Source organism: Pseudorca crassidens, chromosome 1 (assembly GCF_039906515.1).
Source record: "Pseudorca crassidens isolate mPseCra1 chromosome 1, mPseCra1.hap1, whole genome shotgun sequence".
Taxonomy (NCBI): domain Eukaryota; kingdom Metazoa; phylum Chordata; class Mammalia; order Artiodactyla; family Delphinidae; genus Pseudorca; species Pseudorca crassidens.
The window spans coordinates 107927053-107948237 of NC_090296.1; the positions used below are offsets into that span (position 1 = coordinate 107927053).

At 41.9% G+C, this 21185-nt stretch overlaps 1 protein-coding gene and 1 pseudogene across 2 annotated transcripts in view; both read left to right on the forward strand.

The window, feature by feature from the left end:
• The window catches only part of FAM81A (family with sequence similarity 81 member A), a 126354-nt gene that overhangs the window by 22267 nt on the left and 82902 nt on the right, over nucleotides 1–21185 (forward strand). The gene's annotated exons all lie outside the window — the stretch shown is intronic.
• LOC137219235 (vasculin-like protein 1 pseudogene) lies at nucleotides 17892–19407 on the forward strand (annotated as a pseudogene).

Consider the following 21185-nt stretch of genomic DNA (forward strand, 5'->3'; position numbering starts at 1 on the left):
AACATGACCTGCCTGAGATAGAAGTGAGCCTGGCCTCCTTCTCATCAATCAAGGGGAAAGTTATGGGTTATTTGTGAAGGGGAAGCTGTCTCTTGCAGTCAGAATTCCTGTTCCTACCCTGGAGGCTGGTTTCCGGACCAGTCAAAAGACAGTTCCCAAGGAACAGCTTTGTAGTCAGTACCCTTCCCTGCACTTTCTCTGCTGCCATCTGCTATGGAGCGGCCCGAGCAGGTCTCTTGGCATTAGGGGTGAGAGAATAGAGGGATATCCTCAGCAGAGTTGCCTCAGGCCTTGCTGGACTTCCCTTTCTTGCATTAAAATTAGTCTTGAACCCTTTGAGAAAGGTCTTTCCTGAACCTTTGGTGGAGAGAAAAATCAATCAAAAATTTTAAAGTGAGAAAAATCAATTGAACACACTTACCCTGTGTTTTAACCCTGTTACCTTGAGTGAGGCCAAACGCGGATCGTGAAAGCAACCGGAAAGAGTGTTAGAGTTTTGTCATACTCGCAGCTCCCTGGGGAGAAACAGTGAGCCGTGCAGGGCCACTTGGGGGAAACACTGGGGCCAGTCACAGGCAAAGGAGAAAGTGGAACCATGGGCAAGCACCTTAGTGTGGATTCTGTGAGAAGGAACAGGCAAAATGGGGTAGGAAGGCTTAGCACTGGCTGACTTGAGTAACTTCAGCAAGCTCTGGGCCATGGGGGCTGTGGTCCCTGGTTGTATGGTACCCGGTCCTGTAGTGACCAGTGTGATATACAGCAGCCTGGAGCATGAGAACCTGATAGGGCATGTGGTTGGGGTGTGGGCTTAATTGACAGCTCGGGAAGGGGAAGTGACTGGGCTCTAGGCAGGCCCTCAAAACTGGGTTAAGTCAGCATGTGAATAAACTGTATTACATCCTGTGAACCTAGGAATGCAAACGTCATTTCCTTATTTTAGGGGACATATAAAGCTGGGAACATATAAAAGTCTCTCTACTTAAGCCTAAATTGGAAGAGTTCTAAGCCACTACCTGCTCTTCCTTATGTGCATTCAAGAGTTCTTGTTTAAGCCACTGATAGACGGCCATCTTCATTTCTCAGGAAAGGGCCTGGAAACATACTGGCTTGGGAAGCCACAGCTTCCTCCCAGGTGATCCTGTCATCCTTAGAGTCAGTTGACGGGAGTCAAGCTGTCCCGAGGCTCTGATAGGTAGAACAGTGGCTCTCCCAAAGACGTCTACATCTTGATCCCAGAACTTGCGGATGTGTTGCCTTACATGGCAAAGGACAATGAAGGTTGCAGGTGCAATTAAGGTAGCTAATCTTGAGATGGGGTCAATCTAATCACATGAGTCCTGAAAAGTGAAAGAGGGAGGCAGAAAGAAGACCAGAGAGATGCCATGTGAAAAAGACTCAACCCATTGTTGCTGGCTTTGAAGATGGAGGAAGGGGCCACAAGCCAAGGGATGCGGGCTGCCCCTAGAAGCTGGAAAAGTCAGGGAAGGGACCATTTTTCTAAAGACTCCAAAAAGGAATGCAGCCCTGCCAACACCTCGATTTGTGAAATCTATATTGGACCTCTGACCTAGGACTGTAAGATAATAATCGATGCCATGATAAGCCACCCAATTCATGGTAATTTTTTAATGGTAGCAACAGGAAAAGTAGAGAGACTGAGAGGGGTTTAGGTGTCCTTAACTGACAGAGTGACTACCCCTTCAGAACCACTCTCCTGTACTTCTTGTTACTAAACACACTCAATACCAAAGCCTTGTTTTTAAGCAGAAATAGACTTATAAAGGGACATTCCATAGCTTACAGAATCTCTAGGAGGGCCACAGAACAGGCTCTGGAGCGCACAGCCAGGAACAATGCCCAACCATACCATGGGGCTGCTTTTCTAAAACATATTTTAAAAATCTATTTATTTACTTTGAGTCAGAGAGAGAAAAACAAATACCATATGCTAACACATATATATGGACTCTAAAACAAAAAAAAAATCGTTCTGAAGAACCTAGGGGCAGGACAGGAATAAAGACGCAGACGTAGAGAATGGACTTGAGGACATGGGGAGGGGGAAGGGTAAGCTGGGACGAAGTGAGAGAGTGGCATGGACATATATACACTACCAAATGTAAAATAGATAGCTGGTGGGAAGCAGCCGCATGGCACAGGGAGATCAGATCGGTGCTTTGTGACCACCTAGATGTGTAGGATAGGGAGGGTGGGAGGGAGACTATATGTATACATATATCCCCATATCTCTTCCCTCTAAGACAAGAGGGAGGAGATATGGGGATATATGTATACATATAGCTGATGCACTTTGTTATAAAGCAGAAACTAACACACCACTGTAAAGGAATTATACTCTAATAAAGAGGTCTAAAAAAAAAGTTAATTTGAACACATGGATGTGGCCTTTTGGAATTCCATACATTAAATCTGAAACGTAATTTTCTGATATAAGGTCAAGGTAAAAAGCTAATCAGACAGGGGCTTCCCCTGGTGGCGCAGTGGTTGAGAGTCCGCCTGCCGGTACAGGGGAAGCGGGATCGTGCCCTGGTCCGGGAGGATCCCATGTGCTGCGGAGCGGCTGGGCCCGTGAGCCTTGGCCGCTGAGCCTGCGCGTCCGGAGCCTGTGCTCAGCGGCAGGAGAGGCCACAGCAGTGAGAGGCCAGCGTACCGCAAAAAAAAAAAAAAAAAAAAAAGCTAATCAGACAAACTGAAGGATTTTTTTAAAAATATAGCATACGTTTTCTTAAAAACAAAGTAAACCAACACATGAGCTATAAAAAAAATCTATTTATTTACTTTGAAAAGACAGGTACAGGAAAAACAGCAATAATGTGTGCTCTAATAAGACAGTGGGCCACCCGGGCTCAGTCCTGCTGGGGACCGTCTGGGAAATTGTATAACACGTTTCACAGTTGTCTCACCAGAGGACAGGGCGTGACTGGGGCTTTTTCCCACTGCCTCCTGTCTCCCATTTGTTGAGCGTTGACCCTGAGGAAGTCAATGGTTTCAGGTGCCAGACTGTGTCTAGGCATCAGTGTTAGTAAACTCCTTTGAGCTGGAGAGAGCTCTCCAGCAGGGAAGCAGAGCGGTACACCATTTGAGATGTAAGGTCTTCAGCACAGCAGAAACTATGACCCACAGGGGTGTGTGAACTCAAACATGGGCTGAGGAGATGCGGTGTGGGACATCAATATCACCTGCTACAACCCCTCCTAAGATTAACTGCTAACATCTTGCCACCCCTTTCCACCTTTCTATACGTCCACACAAACAGCAAATACATACTGTTTATCGTGTGCAGGGCACTGTCATCTATTAAGTCCTCCGTCTTCATAATGACCCTGTCAGGTACATTTCAAAGAGCTGTAGTGCTTAGAGGATATTGGAATCATTCCAAAGTGTGTTGGAACAGTTCAATTTTAAAATGTTATTGTGCCAGAAATTACATCTTTTGCAACGATTTGAATTTATGGTGAAAATTTTTAGATGTTAACTTTAAACTGTATATGGGGGTGCGTAGTTTTTCAAAATTCTTTCTGTGGGTTAGCAGCTGAAGAGTTTGTAAATCACTGTCCTAGACTTCTGCAGGTGTGTCTTCCCAGGTGATGTGCACAGAACCACTAAAATGGTTAATAGGGGCGGGGGGGTGTGTGGTGAAGCAGTTAGAGGAGCTTCTGTCATTACCCTTAAAGAATCCTGGGAAATAAAGGAAAATCAAAACTGGAGACTATAGATAAAAAGTGAGTTCAGCTCGCTGCAGATCCAAAGGATGAATGCTGAGCTCTCCAGCATCCTGATTCAGTGCCCCTCCCCTCCCAGAGTCTGTGGATGCTGAGTCAGTGGCTCCAATGCCATCCCAACCTGTCATCTCCCCTTTCATATTGACTTGATTTTCTTAATGTCACCTCCTCAAGTTCTAAGTGTTAAACTTACTCTATGATCAACATAGCAATAGGAAAAAAAAAAAAAAAAGACTCATTCTGCTTCACTAGGAAGGCATTAAGCCTTTCTATTCTAGGAACCAAATGAATATTCGAGTGTAAACTTCATGGTACACTGAAGATACAACACGAGCTGGGAGGTAGTTCTAAGACTGGGCTTATGGACTAGCTTCAGAGGTGAGGCAATGAACAGTGGCAACAGAAAACCTACCTGATGTAGGAAAGAGATGCCTTGTAACTTACCCAAACTGATTTTCACAACCAATCAAATTCATTAGCTGTAACTCAATGTTTCCCCTTTCAGAAAACAATATTCTCTAATTCACAGGGATAAGCACGGTAGTTCTATGGTCTCTCTGGAATCTAGTCTCTCCAAGAGTGAGTTAAGAAAGCTTAGAAAGGTTGTTAGAATTTAGTCTGATCAATAACCCAAAAGTGCTGCTCAAGATCGGTATAACAACCAGTTCAGTTCACTTTTTCAGCTATTTTTCCTCTCAGTCTTGTTCGTGCTAACAATAGGCATGGTAGGAAAAACTTGAATGAATAACTTCTTACTCTGATTCCTTTTTTAAACCTGGTAGCGTAGGGGTAAGAGCTTGGGCTTTGAAGCCAGATGAGCATGAGTTTACATTTGGGCTCCATCACTTATTAGTTGTGAAGCTTGACTAGTGCAGAGTGGCAGTGATGTTTCCTCCTCACAGGGCTGGGGCAAGGAATCAGCAAGGCCATATGGGCAAGGAGCCCAAGACACTGGTGTACAGTAAACGGTGGCCAGTATTATCGGGATCATCACTCTCCTTTCGATTTGTAATTTGACTTCTGGATAGACTGACTGTAGGAAAAAACCTTACATAGAAGACTGATACAACCCTTTTGGCTATTTTTTCTTCAGTTATAAAATCAGGAATTGATATTCTGATTTTAAATCACTACTGATAATTTGGTTACTGAAATCATTTCATCCGTTGGATTACTATTTGGATGTAAAACATTTACAAACACCATCTCATATAATTTGCCTAAAAACCTATGAGCCAACCAAAACGAATACTGTTATTCTTTTTCCCATTTAGGGAAGTAAAAAGTCAGATTAAGAGATATTAAATAACTCACCTTTACTCTCCTTTTTTCCTCTCTAGGAACTACTCTAATCCTACTTCTATATACTAAAATGCCACACATTCATCAGAGCCCATTTTAAGCTTTCCTTTCCTCTTTTCAGAGGAAAAGAACTCATTCTTTCCTGACCTTCTCTAGCGCTCAGAGTGTGAACTATATAATTTAGCACTATAATACTCTTTCATTTCTTCCCAATGGCTTCTTGGGTTTTTTGTTTGTGTGTGTGTAGGTTTGTTTGTTTGTTTTGGTATGTCTTTTTTATTTTAACTCTGGCCAGCAAGACAAGAAACCTCTCAAGGCTAGGAATCATGCAACTTAAATATACTTTGGGTCTCACTCCCCAGTTCCCTTTCCCCTTCACACTCCCCAGCCCAGAGCTGGACTCAGAGCAAGTGCCTGATGTATCCTCGATTGATTCACAGAGAGTTTACCTGAAATGATGATCTAGAAAATCCATTGCAAGAGAAAAATGGAGAATCACTCCTTGGGGACTGCCATCTAAGAAGCAGGACAAAAATGTTTCTGCTGGGAAATTGAAATGCAAAAAGCAAATACACGCAGGACACACATCACTTCTCTGCAGCTTCTAGCGCTGATTCTAGCAATCCCCTTCATATCCCTCTAAGTTTATATGACCAGAACGTGCCTTTAGTCACAGTGTCCCCCAGTCATGGCACTGTGACCATGTGTAGGTGGGGTCGTCCTTCTGTGACTTTATGACACTCTGTTCTCCCTTCTGCAGTGATGATAATCAACTTCATTGTCTAGTAAAAAAATTAAACAACTCTTAACTGAGGGAAGCTAAATAGCAACTGATATTTTTGGAGACTCTCAAATTAGGACAGCTGAGTTTAATGGAAAAATAAACAAGTGTCGTACTGAATATCTGTTGCATATTGTTGCATGCTAAATGTCAGCCTAGAGAGAATTTTCCCATTTGTTTGTTCCTTTTTATCACATCTTCCTGTTTGTTTATGAGTTGTTTTATAATCAAATAGATATTCCTTATAAATTCCAAATGGCAAGACATGACTAGGGTTCTTTTAGAAGACAAAATTCCAGATTTTTCCCAATGGTTCTAATGACCAGCCTTCCTACCTCCTGAACCAGGCTCTTGAAGTCTACCGGATTCTGGTGGGGTCATGTTCACCAGGCAAATGCTTCTCGGTACTTAAGGTTCATATGAATCAACTGGAAATCTTGTTAAAATGCAGATTCAGTTTCATAGATCTGCTGTGAGACCTGTGAATCTGCATTCGAACACAGAAGTGATGCTGGTGCGCCTGGTCCACAGACCACACTTTGGTTTTTTTGTTTGCTTTTGTTTTCACTTTTTTTTTTTTTTTTTTTTTTGCGTTACGCGGGCCTCTCACTGTTGTGGCGTCTCCCGTTGCGGAGCACAGGCTCCGGACGCGCAGGCTCAGCGGCCATGGCTCACGGGCCCAGCCGCTCCGCGGCATGTGGGATCCTCCCGAACCAGGGCACGAACCCATGTCCCCTGCATCGGCAGGCGGACTCTCAACCACTGCGCCACCAGGGAAGCCCCACTTTTTATTTTATATTGGAGTATAGCTGATTAACAATGTTGTGTTGGTTTCAGGTGTTCAACAAAGTGATTCAGTTATACATGTATCTGTTCTTTTTCAAATTCTTTTCCCATTTAGGTTGTTACATAATATTGAGCTTCCCTGTGCTATATAGTAGTTCCTTGTTGATTATCCATTTTAAATATAGCAGTATGTACATGTCAATCCCAAACTCCCTATTCCTCCCCCACCACCTACCCCCCAGTAACTATAAGTTTGTTCTCTAAGTCAGTGAATCTGTTTTTGTTTTGTAAATAAGTTCATTTGTATTATTATTTTTTTTAGATTCTACATATACATGATGTCATATGATATTTCTATTCATTTGTCTGCCTTACTTCACTCAGTATGACAATCTGAAGGACAGACCACACTTTGGGTAGCAATGTTCTAGGTAGAACTGGGTCTCTTGAAAACTTGATCAAAGGTTCTTGTGTGGAAGCAGATGTGGTCCCTATCACTGGAGGTCAGAAAAGTCCTTAAGTTTTAGGTGATCCTACTTTGAAAGAAGAACAAGGTGAGGAAAACCTGAGTTTCTGAAGGAAAATGGTTAAATTCGGGACTTCCCTGGGGGTCCAGTGGTTAAGCCTTTGCTTTCCAATGCAGGAGGTGCAGGTTCCATCCCTGCTCAGGGAACTAAGGTCCCACATGCCTCGCGGCCAAAAAACCAAAACATAAAACAGAAACAATATTGTAACAAATTCAATAAAGACTTTAAAAAATGGTCCAGATCAAAAGAAGATCTTTTAAAAAAAAAAAAAAGAAAATGGGTAGCTTCTTCTTAGGATGTAGTAGGAAACGGCTACTGGCTGGGAGCTCTCCCTGGTGCTGCTTGAGACTTCTCCCAAGTCTCCTTTCCTCACAGGATCTCCTCCTGAATTTTAGCTCTTTTGTCTAAAATATCAATCTAAATCCTTGTTTGAAAACGTGCCCTTCTTGGACTTTGATGCTTGACTATCCCTCGTATTTATTTCTGGCCAATACCTGGAGCCTTTGGGCCTGCCTAGGAAAAAGTATTGAGGTCTTTAAGCTCTTTCCTTGAAGACATATTTTCTAAACCACCAAACCCTGATTATCTATCTCCTTTCTATCTATCTGTCTATCTATCTATCTATCCATCCATCCATCGATCTATCATCTATGTTTGCTTAAATTTGATGTTCTTGACCAAGAAAGGAAAAGAAAGTGCATTGTGGCCATAGTTTCATAAACAAAATAAGGTAGAGGCACACAGTATATGCCTTGCACATAGCAGATGTTCAATGCATACTTTTTATGCCTGTAAAATTCATGAAAATACAATTAAGCATTTTCAAGTATACAATTCATGTATTAAAGTATACAGTATACATCTACATTCATGCTTTGTGCAAACACCAACTCTATCTAGTGCCCATAACATTTAATGCATACCTTTTGAAAGCTATATGAAAACAAAGATTATTTGGGTGATTCAGAAGAAATTTGTCATTTATTGAATTCATTAGGCAATTTATTGACTCTTAAAATTGTGAATATCTTAACTACATTAATATTTTTTCATTTTGGTTTCTATTCGTCTATGTGGTAATGATAATATCAGCTATTATTTATGGAATGCCTACTCCATGCCAGATACTTTACGTATATTTTCTTATTTAAGCCTCAGAACAACTTAATGAAATAGGTATTATTATTAATAATATTGATTGAAAAGAACAGTAAAGCTCAGAGATTTTAATTAACCTGCCCAAGGCCATACAGCTACCAAGTGGCAGAGCTGAGGCTTAATCCAAGCCAGTCCGACTCAAGGACTTGATCTCTTAATCACAATGAAATGATACCTCATATGGACACAGACTTATTATCTATGACAAGTGTGGATTATGAAGAAAGTTAAAGTGTCAGCAAGCAAAAAACTAGATACATGTAAACTCAAGATTAAATGCTTGGAAACGAGGACTGAGAAAAAGCTAACGAAACAACAGAAATCTCATAGAACTGTTCAAAATTAGGGAGTTTTTGCTGGAAGTTTTTCATATAGTTTAAGTGACTTGTATTTAATTATTCAACTGTCAGGATTTTAAAATCATGATTCTCTTGCATCACTGGTTTCTCTCTATTTACTGGATCACTGCATCAGAAAGGAAACTTGTTCCAACGTCTTCTATTTTAAAAAACAAACTGAAAAACCTTTCTGGTTACCTTCCCATTTTTCTCCTCCTCTTTATGGCAGGACTCCTTGAAAGCATTGTCTACGGGCATCACTTCTTCATTCATTTCCCATCTTTTCGTCAACCTGCTCAAACAGATTCCATCCCCCCCCACTCCACTGAAACAGCCCTCATCAAGGTCACCAGTGGCCTCCATGTTGCCAAATCCATCGCTCTCTTTTGGGGCCTTAACTTCTGAAACTTCAGCAGCCTTTGACCCCACTGACCTCCTTGAAAGTCTTCTTTGCCTGCTGCCGCACCATACTCTCCTGACTCTTGTTCATCTGCATAGGCTCCCTTTCTGGGTTCTTTTTGTTTGTTTGTTTGTTTTTGTTTTTTTGCGGTACGCGGGCCTCTCACTGTCGTGGCCTCTCCCGTCGCGGAGCACAGGCTCCGGACGCGCAGGCTCAGCGGCCATGGCTCACGGGCCCAGCCGCTCCGCGGCACGCGGGATCCTCCCGGACCGGGGCACGGACCCGTGTCCCCTGCATCGGCAGGCGGACTCTCAACCACTGCGTTACCAGGGAAGCCCCCTTTCTGGGTTCTTGATTCTTGATTCCGGAATCTGGTTCCTTTTTCTCTGCCCCAGGGCTTGGTTCCAGGACGCACGCAATTCCCCATCTGCCCGTCTTCCCTAGATGATCTCATCCAGTCCCTTGACTTTAAGTACCTCCTATATGCTAATGCTAACCAAACAATATCTTCTGCTCAAACTCTCCCCCAGAGTTCAAACTCATAGTTCCAGCTGCCAGCTTGATAGTTCCTCTTAGAGGTCTAATAGACATCTCATACTTAACATGTCTAAAACTGAACTCTTCATTTCTGCCCCTAAACTTGATCCTCCCGAAGAATTCTCCACCTTATAAATGGCATCATAATTTACCCAGTTGCTCAGGTTGAAAAAACAGCAACCACCTTGATTTTTCTCTCCTCCATCCCTAACTAATTCATGACAAGTTTGCTTAACTCTACCTTTACATTATATCCGAAATCAGTCCAGTTCTATCCCTATCTCCCCTGCAACCATTGTAATCCAAGCCATAATCATACCAATTACGTCATCATTACAATACACCCAATAGCTTAAAACTAGTTTCTCTGCTTTCTCTTATGCCCTCCTGTAACTCATTTTCAGGACAGCCACCAGACCAAATCAGATCAGGTTATTCCCCTGCTTAAAACTGTCTTTTGAGTCTCATCTCAAATAGAACCCAAGCTCTTTACTGCAGTTTTCAAGCTCCTATGCACACTGCCCTCTGAGTCCATCTAGTACCCCACTCTCTTCCTCTCTTTCTGAGCTTAAGCCACACCAGCCTCCTCTTAGCCCCAAGTATGCCAAGCCCCTTCTCGACTGGCTGTTTCTTCTGCCTGAAATTCTCTTCCCCTAGATCTTTACATAGCTGACTTTAGATCATCTAGGTGTCAGTCAAACACCACCTTCTTATAGAAGTCCATGGTAGCCATCCTTTCTAAACTAGCCAACATGCTCCACATTGATCACTGTCCCATGGCTCTTTTTATTTTCTCCATGAGGATCATCACTATCTGAAATTGCTTTGCTTGCTCATTATCTCCCCACTTAAAATATAAGCTCCCGGGGCTTCCCTGGTGGCGCAGCGGTTGAGAATCTGCCTGCCAATGCAGGGGACACGGGTTCGAGCCCTGGTCTGGGAAGATCCCACATGCCGTGGGGCAACTGGGCGCGTGAGCCACAACTACTGAGCCTGCGCGTCTGGAGCTTGTGCTCTGCAACAAGAGAGGCCACAACAGTGAGAGGCCCGCACACCACGATGAAGAGTGGCCCCCGCTTGCCACAGCTAGAGAAAGCCCTCGCACAGAAACGAAGACCCAACACAGCCAAAAATAAATAAAATTAAAAAAAATAATAAAAATTAAAAAATATATATATAAGCTTCGGGAATTCCCTGGCAGTCCAGTGGTTAGGACTCCGTGCTTCCACTGCATGGGGTGCAGGTTCGATCCCTGGTCTGGAACTAAGATCCAGCATGCCGTGTGGCATGGCCAAAAAAAAAAAAAAAAAAGTTAAAAAAAATATAAGCTTCATGAGGGCATCGATTATGCATGACTACTGTATCCCCTATGCCCAAAATAGTGCCTTTCACAGTCTAGGTTCCCAATAGATGAGGAAATGGAGGCTGAAAAAAATTAAATGATGTGTCCAAAATCATCCTGTTAGTAAGAGATGAAGCCAAAATTTGAACCCAAATCTGAAAATTTCGCTCTGAATCTTGAAGTCCTTCTGTTACATGATAATGCATGTAATATATGTTCAGCAGGCAATGATTTTCATTATCTGAGTAATGGAAAATAGTCCCCTGGCTTTTTGTTATTCGTAAAGCTTATAAAAAGCTAACTAAAATAATTTTTTTCTTTTTCCTTGCTCTGAAACATTATTATATTTACACACACACACACACCCCCATACCTTAAATGAATATTCTATGTATCTGGAAAATGATTTTGTATTAATCAAATAGGCCTTATCTTGACGGTTCTATTTTTTTTTTTTTTTTTTTTTTTTTGTGGTATGCGGCCCTCTCACTGTTGTGGCCTCTCCCATTGCGGAGCACAGGCTCCGGACACGCAGGCTCAGCGGCCATGGCTCACGGGCCCAGCCGCTCTGCGGCATGTGGGATCTACCGGACTGGGGCACGAACCCGTGTCCCCTGCATCGGCAGGCGGACTCTCAACCACTGCGCCACCAGGGAAGCCCGACTGTTCTATTTTTAATGGGCTAAAACTGATAGGAAAAGCCATATACTGATTTTTTTGTCAGAAAATTATTAACATAAATTTGGAACAATTTACTATGCAGTCAATGGGTTTATGCTCTTTTGAACAAAATTTGTTTTTAAATTAGAGTCTTACATCCTCTATAAAAGGTTTCATAATGCCATTCTCAAAGGGAAGAATTGTGGTTTGCTAACAACACATCTTGAAAGTACCTGAAATAGAAATACAGAAATTATGTCCTAGGAAGAAAGGCAGTAATAAGACTCTTAAGTAAATAAACTGAGGATTTTCAAAATAATAGGTACATATATTTTTTAAATACTCTATGATTTTCTCCTCATAACTCGAGTTTTCTTTTAATTTTTTTTGCATCAGAGAAATACATGTATCAATACTTAGTATATAAAGTCAAAGATGTTTATACTGATGTTTCTTGATCTTTCACTGTTAATTATTATCTATTGACTTTCTACCATGGAAGATGAGAATTTAGCTTTCTTAAATGCCTCAGTCTACCTTCTGCCACATACACTTTTCCTCCAATCTCCCCAATATGGTGAGGTAACAATTTTTGATTAAGCTGATAATCAATGTTTACATTATGTCTATTGTTCACAGCTGAGCTATGTATGATTGCAGACAACTTTTTTCTTTTCTTAGTATTAACGATTGCCTTTTTTGGCCATTGGTTTAGTTCTTTTTGTACCTCTCACTAATTCATCTACAGACATTTTTTTAAAAAAACACTTTAAAATTAATTAATTTTTGGCTACATTGGGTGTTCGTTGCTGCGCACAGGCTTTCTCTAGTTGTGGCGAGCGGGGGCTCAGTAGTTGTGGCTTATGGGCTCTAGAGCACAGGCTCAGTAATTGTGGCACATGGGCTTAGTTGCTCCGCAGGATGTGGGATTTTCCCGGACTAGGACTCGAACCCGTGTCCCCTGCATTGGCAGGCGGATTCTTAACCACTGTGACACCAGGGAAGTCCCATCTACAGACTTTTTGATAGAAGTATAACTCCTTTCACTGTGGTACAAACATATTAGATAATCCGTTTCTCTCTCTTTTTCTCTCTAATTTCTTGGAAGTATCCTTCCTGTGGTGCTCTACTTCTTGCTTTAGTCTGTACTGGTTGCTCTCCATAAGACTTGTTGGACATCAGTCCTGGTATTACTTTTATCATATTCCTAAGAATTCTCTTTACTGTTATCTTGGAGTAGATCTTCCACTTCCTGGGTCCATGTCTCTTTCTTTTTAGCTTACTTTCTTATGCAGTTTACATTTCTCAGTAAAATCCTGAGGAAGTGTACATTTTTGGGAAGTAGAATATATAAAAATGTCTTTATTTTTCCCTCAGACTCAATGGATAGTTTAGCTGGATGTAGAATTCTATAATAGAAATAATCTCTCAGAATTTTACAGGTACTGATCTTGTTTCCAGTATTACTATTGAGAAGTCTGATGTCATTCTGACTCCTGATTCTTTGTCTGTGATATACTTACAGTCTGGAAGATTTTAGGATCCTCTCTTTATCTTTAGTGTTCAGAAATTTCAAAAAGAACTGCCTTGGTATGAGTTTTTTTTAATTCACTGTGCCAGGTACTTGGTGGTTCTATTCAATCTAGATCATCATGTCCTACAGTTATAAGAAATTTTCTTGTGTAGTTTCTGCAACGTTAGAGGGCTTACTATGGGCAGTCTTATTGGTTGGCGTGTCATCCAATACTGCTCATAAAAATGCTTGTGTTGAAGTTTTTTTAAAGCTTGATTTATAATTTTCTCTCTTTCAGTATAACAAAAGGCAAGCTGATATCTCTTGTGAAAAATTTTCTACAGATATTATTATTTTCTCCCCTTGGAAAAAGAGTAGACTCTTCCTTGGAAAAAGAAATGTCAAACTTATTGTGTTAAGATTAGATACTGTGTATGCTTGTGTTTTATTTTTTTTAATGAATTTATTGTTTGTTTATTTATTTATTTACTTTTGGCTGCATTGGGTCTTCGTTGCCGTGAGAGGGCTTTCTCTAGTTGCGGCAAATGGGGGCTACTCTTCGTTGTGGTGCGCAGGCTTCTCACTGTGGTGGCTTCTCTTGTTGCAGAGCACAGGCTCTGGGCGCACGGGCTTCAGTAGTTGTGGCGCACGGGCTTAGTTGCTCCGCGGCACGTGGGATCTTCCCGGACCAGGGCTCGATCCCCTGTCCCCTGCATTGGCAGGCGGATTCTTAACCATTGCGCCACCAGGGAAGCCCCTTGTGTTTTAAATTTATAATGAATTAGCAAGACTTTTGTATTTGTCACTAAGACCTATCCAAAAAAGACCTATCCAACTTTTGAGTACTGAAATTACCGAAATAAAACAAAATAGTCAAACCAATATTCATTATTTGCTCACTCTTCTGACTGGATTTGGGAGAAAATAAGCCGGGAAAAGCTCAGCCCTGACTTCTGATGTAAGAGACTTGGGCAGAGATACTAGTCAGGAATGGGCCACATCTACTCCTGGTGCTAAGAACAGGGTAGGCAGGTGGAGGAAAGAATCTTAGAGGGCAGAACCCAGGTCAGGTGGTGGCAGGAGTAGGGAAGTAAAAGTCTTCCTTGTTCTGGTGATGCTTTGAAATCCCACCCTATGGTTCAGAAGAATAAACCAAACAGCTGAAAGCAGGGGCCAGATGACTGTCTGGTGTTGGTGGTGGCAGTGGTAATCATTGACTCCTCAGCCATCGCTGGCTATATTCCTCCTCAGAGATGTCCATGGGGAGCAGAATGACTTCAACTGGCAGTGGGAGGAAGGACGATGGGCTAGTGATGCCATCTGCACCTTTGCCACAGCACCAAGTATTATGCACAGGCCTCTTTCCCTTTTCAAGGGCCTGGGTGGGTGCTTAATTTGGCTGAATCATATAGGTGGAGCAGGAAGGATGCAGATAAATAAGGCAGAAGCAGTAGTGTGACAATCTCACTCGTTGTTCTTAGAGGAGAACTTGGAATTTGTGTTAGATGCAGCCAAAAATGATCGGGATATTAGGCGCTGTACATCCGTTTGACTAGGACATTGATAACTTCATGCAATGGAAAGAAATGGTTTGGGGTGTGGCTGACACCAAAAGGATACTCAGAATTGTTCCAAGACAAGCAACATCAGTAATTGTGTGAGGAGCAAGTCAACCAGATTAATTACCAACTTCTGTCTGCATATGTAAGATAAAATAGTCGAGCCAATATTAATTAGACCTTCACTCTTCTGATTGGGTCCTGGGAGAAAATAGTAATAATAAAATTTATATGATATGAGATATAATAAATAATATTAAAATAGTAACTAAAGTGCCCTAAAGTTTTTTTTTTACATGAGTTAGTGCCTTTGATCTCCATTAGAATCCAGTGAAGTAGGCACTACATTACTGCCATCTTACAGGTGATGCAACTGAGTCAAAGAGACGTTAAGTAACTAGCCTAAACACATACCAGTAGTGTTTAGGAACTTCACAGCGTGAATCCTCCTTAAAAAGAAAAAAAGAATGTGTCACATTTACAATTTATGATTCTAAGGGGAAGAGAAAGTTACCTCCTGAGTCTATCGTGATGAAAACCTATTACATGACTATGGGGGGGTGGGAGGCGGCTACAGCTCCTGGTAGAAAGTCCTACAGCTCATTCACATGACCTTGGGAAATCTGCTATATGTACATGAAAACAATTAAAGTGTATCCAGATGCTGGAGAGGAAACAAAGAGGGTTACACTTGGTATTTCTCCTGTAAGAACAACTGCATGATATTAATTTTAAGTGCAGAATATGTATTGTCTATTAATCAGGACTTTAAAAAGTAGCACTCCGTATACCTTTTGCTAGCAAGCATGCACTCATAAAGCACTTGCTTCTGTTTCATTATTTAAGAAGATGCTCAAATCCCAAAATATTTTTGGCTCTGTGTATTTCAAACTAAAGATTCTTTTATCAGGTTCGTTTAGAAAATTATACTAAATCTTCACTCTTTGCCAATGTAGACTTGGGTGAAGGTGTAAGAAATCAGATAGAGTGTTAAAATTAATTTGTACTCCCCAAAATAAAATTGTTTGTATGTTACTCTTCATATTCTTTTTTTTTTTTTTTTGCGGTATGCGGGCCTCTCACCGCTGCGGCCTCTCCCGCTGCGGAGCAACAGGCTCCAGACGCGCAGGCCCAGCATCCATGGCTCACGGGCCCAGCCGCTCCACGGCATGTGGGATCTTCCCAGACCAGGGCACGAACCCGTGTCCCCTGCATCGGCAGGCGGACGCCCAACCACTGCGCCACCAAGGAAGCCCTCTTCATATTCTTTGATATGTACAATACTTGGGGGAACAAAAGGGGAACTGAAGCAACGTTTATTCACATCTCACTATGCCACGCATATTATGTACTGAAGTTTACGATGCATTTTTTTTTTTTTTTTGCGGTATGCGGGCCTCTCACTGTTGTGGCCTCTCCCGTTGTGGAGCACAGGCTCCGGACGCGCAGGCTCAGCAGCCATGGCTCACGGGCCCAGCCACTCCGCGGCATGTGGGATCTTACCAGACCGGGGCAGGACCCCGTGTCCCCTGCATCGGCAGGCGGACTCTCAACCACTGCGCCACCAGGGAAGCCCCTATGATGCATTTTTCCTTCCTGGTCTGATGTGATCATTGGGAGGCCATCCAGCATCTGGTTAAAACACAGGCAGTGGCATCAGAAGTGCCCAGGTTCAAAGTCCACCACACCACAAAAATAGCACTTAAAATTTATACACTACATGTCACTATTATTCTTACATGAAATCTAACTATGGCCAATAACATGAAAGATCGATGTTGTATTTCAAATATAAGAATATCAAATACCAACATCTGAAAATCCCACCCACTAATCAAGATTATCAACCATTCATTTATTGATCTACCAGCCCTATCAAATATCTTCTCATGATGAAATTTCTACTCCCTCTTAGAAATCTGCTTAATATTGCAAATCCCAACAGGAGGCTTTCTAGCTATACACTATACATCAGACACAGTAACTGCCTCTTCATCTGCGACGCATATCTGTCAAGGTGTGAGCTACAGATAAATTATCTGAAACTTACGTGCAAACAAAGCCTCCGTATTCTTTATCTGTGTATTCATTCTTTCTAGTGCCGTAAAGCTTCAGGACCTGGACAAGCCATAGCAATGTCTCTAAGCCTCAGTTTTACTCACGGATTTTTGCAAGGAATGCATTAAATACTATAGGTAAAGCATTTAGCCCAGGGCCTGACACGTAAACACTGGCTATTATAGCATCACGGCCAGGGCCCAGGTGAGGTAAGGCACGTAAGTGCAAAATTTAAGGGGGTGCCCAAAAATCTCAGTAATGAAGATAAATAATATTTTAATGCAATACTTTAAAAATTGAAATTAGTGTCAAAAATCCATGAAGAACAAAATATCAAAAATTTCAATAAGGACAGTACTGATAGTCCTGATTTTTCCTTTGCTTCACGTCAATGTGGCTTGGAATGGCACAGTATAATGTATCATGTATGTTGTGTGTATCGTTATTTAGTGGGTATTGTCGTTTCTTTTTTGTTGTTGACAGAAGTGAAAGTTGTCTCTTAATTCTCGTACCTGTGAGGATCACTGTCCAATAATGTACTACTTGGCAGAGAAGCTAAAACAAGAGTGTCAGCTTACGTGGGGCTCCATTGTCTAAACTGTGGTGTCCTGACTGGTTAATACATGGTAAATAAACATGATTGTTTTCTCAGCTATACTGAACTGAGCTATTGTGGCATGAAACTTCAGAAGAGCTTAAAGACTATACAGTATATATATATACATTTTTTTGGGCCTATTTTCTGAAAATTGCTGGAAGGAAAATTTTTTCCAAAGTCAGTGTGCAGGAGTCTTAACGGCGCACGCACGTGAAGGAAGGAGGGAGCTAAAGTGATAGATTCCTGTGGCCTTTAAAATGATTGAATAACGATGGAAATGGATGCAAAGTGACTTCTCTACTGAAGCAGAAGATTCTTATTACCTTCTATTAACTCCGTTTAGTCTTCAGGAAGGGGCAGAGCGAGTGAAATACAGAAAACTGAAGAGAAGAAAACCTCACTTTGGAACTTTCTCCATGACTGTTCCTTAAGCCCTGTCTTTCTACTTGTTTTGATTTTGCTGTGAATTTATAAATAGTGAAGACCAAAGAAATAGAAGAAACATTTGAGAGCTTTATACCAAGAAATTTGCCTTGAGAGCTGCTACTCTTTGAGGGAAAAAGCATATCAAGTTCCTGTCTGATTTTTTCTTTTAAACAAGATTTCTTATGTCCTTAGATTTTGAAGGATAAGTCATATATAAATACATACCTGCACACTAGTTTTAGCAGCTGTGTAAGAATAATGAGATTTATAAACTAAGGGCTTTGTAATGTGGATGTTTTGCTACTAGAGTTGACTGCTCAGAAGATCTTTTATAGCTCTTCAGTGTTTTATTTTTGATCTATCACTTCAATGACATTATTTGTCCAAACAAAAGTCCATCTGTCTTTCTAAGCTACGACTTTTTATGAACAGTGTTTGCATTCAATGTGCAAATGTCCATGTATTATCTATTTAAGCAACATCATAGGGCCATCACTCAAGGAGGTTGAATGAGGTGAACATTAATATAGCTCTTTCCCCTTTCCCCTATTTTTTAAGTGTAACAAATACTTTTTACGTTCCCCTCCCCCTTCCCTTTTCCTCTTTCCCCTTTTGGAAACATGTCAGGATCTAGATAGTTTAAGATGAGCAACTGAGGGGACTGAGAAATTGATCCACACAGAGCCTGGCTTCTTTGTGTTTCATCATAAGGTGTGCTGCCGGCCAGCCTAATTTTAAGTACCCTTTTAACAAGAGAACCTCGTGGAAATCCAGCTGGCAGATTCAAGGAGTTCAGGAAACAGGACCACAGAGGTTACACTCTGGGATCCTGGCCATGAGGTTGGATGCCTCACCTTGTTGAAAAGAGACACTGGACCTAAATGGTGCAGCATGACTTTGTTCCTGCTTGACTAAATTTCTCAGCACCACAGTCAGCTAAGTCACCTACAGCCACCTTTGAAAAACACGGAGAGCACCTACCCTGAGGAGGTGGTAGACTTGGAGTAAGCCGTCGTCGACCTAATTCCTCTGATGGCTTTTTTTAACAATGGACCTCTACGAACGACAGGAGATTCCTGGCACCAGCCCTCCCTATTCCGCCATGATTCCGTGGACTCTGGTGTCTCTAAGGGAGCATATGCTGGAATCACAGGGAACCTATCTGGTTGGCACGGCTCTTCCCGAGGTCACGACGGCATAAGCCAGCATAGTGGGGTGGCACAGGGAACCATCACCACTGGAATGGCAGCTTCCACTCCCGGAAAGGCTGTGCCTTTCAGGAAAAGCCAGCTACAGAGATTAGGGCAGAGAAGAAAGATGATAAGGTGGAAGGGTTGCAGTTTGAAGAAGACGACTTTCCTTCTTTGAATCCAGAACCTGACAAACAGAGTCAGCCATGTAGACCTATGGGAACCCCTTCTGGACTGTGGGAAAACCCACCTAGTGCCAAGAAGCCCTCCAAAATGCTAGGCATCAAAAAAGTTTCCAAACAAGATCCTGCTGCTGCCTTCTCTGCTGCATTCACCTCACCAGGATCTCACCATGCAAATGGAAACAAATTGTCAACCGTGGTTCCAAGTGTCTATAAGAACCTGGTTCTTAATTATAAGGTTATTCTAGAACTTCTGGCCATAAACTCTTTGGATAAATCCTCCTTTATTCCAGATTTCACTCTCTAGTGGGTAGTATTATGTTAAGGCTCAGTTGTTTGCTGTTTCAACACAACTCAGGCTGCCTTCGCCCTGCTATGTACACCAGCAATTACCTAAGTTAAGACATAGATAACACCTCCTAAGTTAGCACTACTACACTACTAGGAAGAGTCTTCCAATATTTTATGCTTCCCTGCTGGTTGTGCCCTAATTATAATTACTTTAAAAAAACCTTGTGAGATGGATAGATACCAACAAATCCATAAGCAAAACATAATATTTGAATTAGCTAACACATGAAGGGAAGTTATTAGCAAAAACAGATAAGTCAATTACAGTTTACTCAAAACATGTGAAAAATCCACTATTTTTACATATAAAAGAGGAAAACAAGGGATTTCCTTAATTCTAAGATGTTACTATTATCAACAAAGAAAACCACCAAAGAAAAGTCATAAAGAATAACACATATTTTATGAACTGATTATTAAGAGAATAATGTCCCACAGTCTGAACCCCACCTTTGTTCAATGTAAGATTTCTCTTATTTGATGAAAGATTTTTTAAAAGGAAATGGATATGGTGATGATGAAATTAGGGGCAGAATTTAGATTGAGTTAGTCAGTGCAAAATGATGTATTGTGCTCTCTGGTTCTTCATGACTCCAACAGCACATATAAATGCAAAGCATATTTTCTCCTATCTTGAAAATGTTTGCTTAGCACTAAAAACCTCTCTGTTGACCTTATTTCTCACCTTCCCTGCACTACCAAACTTCTCTAAAGAGTGACCCACACCTCCTCCTGCATTTCTCTGGCAGCCAGTCTTTTCTTAACCCCCAGCAGTCCAATAACTCAAAAATACGCATGAAAGGACTTCCCTGGTGGCGCAGTGGTTGAGAGTCCGCCTGCCGATGCAGGGGACGCGGGTTCGTGCCCCGGTCTGGGAAGATCCCACATGCCGCGGAACGTCTGGGCCCGTGAGCCATGGCCGCTGAGCCTGCGTGTCCAGAGCCTGTGCTCCGCAATGGGAGAGTCCACAACAGTGAGAGGCCCACGTACAGCGCAAAAAAAAAAAAAAAAAAAAAAAAAAATCCATTTCCTGTAATGAGTCACAATCAAACAATTCTGGAAAAACAGATAGTTCTTTGAAATTTATCCTACAGAAATAGTTTGAGTTGGAAAAAAATTAAGGTAGGCTTAAATCATTGTGCACTGTGTCTCCTCAGGATTCAAAACATGTCACCTGAACAGGGGGGAAGACAAGGTCAGAAGTGGGAAGCCGTGGCTCTACTATACTGTGAAACTTCAGGATTCCTACTGAGGAATTCAGAGTTTGCAAGAGCTACAATTCTTTGTCTTCTTACTAATGAATCTTTTAAAATTTTGGATTCTGTTTATGCTAATTGATATGATTTTTTAAAAGGAAATTAAAGTCAGCCAGAATAAAATGGTGTGTGTATACGTAGCAAGGGCCCTCATTTACCAGGTCCTCTTCTTCTCTACCCTTGAGAGTGATGGAGTCTTGTGGCAATTACAGCATAAAGTTATGCTTTGAAGGCCAGCAGAAGTACAGGAGGGAGTTTCCTCTGTTTTGCAGATGCTCCACTCTGAGGATTATAAGGATTGCTGCCATTCTCCTAGGAAGCCAGGAATGGGTGCCCTGCAGCTCTGAATCAAGGGGGAGTGGCAGAATGGAGCTGGGACCAGGGAAGAGAGTGGGATAGTAAGGGCGGGGGGTGGAAGAAATGAGGCAGAGGGGACTTTCATGTGCCCATCTGAGATGTACACCTTATACTCTGGAAG